Raw genomic sequence first — 2,500 nt, 5'->3', positions numbered from 1 at the left:
TCTCTATGGGGCTGAACTGATCGATAGCTCGTCGATAATAGATAATGACATCTAAGTGCAGGGCGACGGCCCACAGCAACTTAAGTGTCATCAATGCTATTGATCATATACCACCAACATTCGGACGCAGACGGCATCAATATACTTGATTTAGTGTGTTTAAGTGATGCTTCCAGTTTATTCCAGTGGTATGTATATCTGTCTGCTTTCTGTGATGACTTCACAAGCCAGACTGTGGGACATGACAGAGGAAGATTTTTTTTGCTTTATCAGCACTGTCAGAGTATGTGATTTGAAGCTCTTTCCTACCTTTTCCTACCATATTTATGCGATTGTTTGCACATCAATGCTGTGTCCTTCATCACCTGAATGCACACTTAGCATTTCACTCTGAACACATATGTTGTGGCACCTGTCAATCTACATCAGTGGTGTTCAACCTGTGGCCTGGGGACCACCGGTGGGCCGGTGATCGTATTGCAAGTGGGCCCCTAAATAATTGACAAAACACTAAGACTGTAATGATATAACATTAATATAAAAAATGTCATGGTATTTCTTTGAAAGACATTTCCATTGTGATAAATTGGAACCTAAAGTATACCAAGTATTCCATTGATCCATGCTGGAACAGAATAATCAATTCATTGATCATTAAAATGTGCATGCTCTGAAAATGCACGCAATGCACGCAGTGCAGCCCACCCATCTGACCGCTTAACACGGCAGCCGTTCGGGGGCTGTAGTGATTTTCAAGAAAAGGTTGAGGTCCGCTGATCTACACTGAGTACGTGATTATCCTCAAAACGTCTAACACTGCTGTCGATATGTCCCGAACATAAATTAATAAATGAATGAACATAAATCCCTAAATGAATGCAGAGTGAGGGAGTTTGCCAGTGCGGTACAATCAACACAGCAGTGGATGATTTCAATCTGGAATTCCTGACATTGAGTTCTTCATTATTTAGTTTAAATATAATACATTCTGTCTCCCCTAGATATGAACCCCCCAACTCACAATGAGCACCTCTCATTATTGAAGTATTTCTAAGCACTAAGTGTACAGTAGAACTAAGTGTAACCCATTACACCAGTTCCCCAGGGCTCTATACTTGGTCTGCTCTTTTTTTTCCCTCCCCTCTTCACCAAATCTCTATGCCAAAAATAGCCAATCTACAAACAAAACAATAAAATACATTATTATTACACGTGTTGATGACCCAAGTATACAGTATATTATAATCAGGTGAATAACAGCAGGACTTGTTCCTCTTGGTTTTTGTGTTCTTCAAGTCCGACTGCATGACTTTGTGTCCGCCATGCGAGGTTACACACCGCCGTGTTTGTTCCCTACGTTGATTGGCCAATTATGCCTGATTGTTCCTTAAGGGAAGTGGTCTCCGAGAGTTGTTTTGTGAATGGTGAAATTATTCCCCGGCATTTAATGTGACCGCAGGGAGCTCGGGATATCGCGTCGGAGAAAAAAAGAAGTTGCTCGGTCTCGGTGAAAGCTACAGGTATGCTCGTATAATGGCAGGGTTATTAGTCACTCGCTCGTTTGAAAGTCACTGTTGTTTGCTAGGGTGACTTTAATGGTGGTTTGGCCGCCGTGGGCCGTTTGGGTCTTAATGAGGGCTTTCCAGATGGGAGATACAGTTGGGGCTGTGCCCTTGTTCTCTGTCCTTCCTGACCCATGGTGCCCGTGCCATGACTTTGTCTAAAGCAGTGGCTCTCAAACTTTCTTCGCATCAAGGACCCCCAAATTCACATGTATTCGGCCACAGACCCCGACATGAACAGGTTTTGTGCCAGGGACGCCCCCCCAAAACCGAAGTGTTATGCAAAAAAAATCCCAAATGAATCAACAATTTCCAAATACTTTTGGGTTTAGGAGTTTTTTTTTTAATAGCCACTGCAAATAGCCACAGTAAACACATTTAGCTGGAGACCCTCTGGAACTCCTCCAAGGACCAAACTTGTCTAACCACCGGTCTAAAGCGGTGTAGGTATTGAACCACTGGTCTAAAGTGGTGTAGGTATTGAACCACTGGTCTAGTCTAAAGCGGTGTAGGTATTGAACCACCGGTCTAAAGTGGTGTAGGTATTGAACCACTGGTCTAGCCTAAAGTGGTGTAGGTATTGAACCACTGGTCTAAAGCGGTGTAGGTATTGAACCACTGGTCTAAAGCGGTGTAGGTATTGAACCACTGGTCTAAAGCGGTGTAGGTATTGAACCACTGGTCTAAAGCGGTGTAGGTATTGAACCACTGGTCTAAAGCGGTGTAGGTATTGAACCACTGGTCTAAAGTGGTGTAGGTATTGAACCACTGGTCTAGCCTAAAGCGGTGTAGGTATTGAACCACTGGTCTAAAGCGGTGTAGGTATTGAACCACTGGTCTAAAGCGGTGTAGGTATTGAACCACTGGTCTAAAACGGTGCAGGTATTGAACCACTGGTATAGTATAGGTATAGGTATTGCAAGTGGAGCAAACCACTA

The 2,500-nt window shown here is 43.5% G+C and overlaps 1 protein-coding gene across 6 annotated transcripts in view; it reads left to right on the top strand.

Annotated features, from left to right (window-relative positions):
• Positions 1 to 2,500, top strand: part of prdm16 (PR domain containing 16) — a 262,651-nt gene that overhangs the window by 204,169 nt on the left and 55,982 nt on the right. The window lies entirely within an intron of this gene.

Source organism: Protomyctophum parallelum (genome assembly GCF_964188405.1).
Source record: "Protomyctophum parallelum genome assembly, chromosome: 7".
In the NCBI taxonomy this organism is placed as follows: Eukaryota; Metazoa; Chordata; class Actinopteri; order Myctophiformes; family Myctophidae; genus Protomyctophum; species Protomyctophum parallelum.
This window is presented reverse-complemented; position numbering and strand designations above follow the sequence as displayed.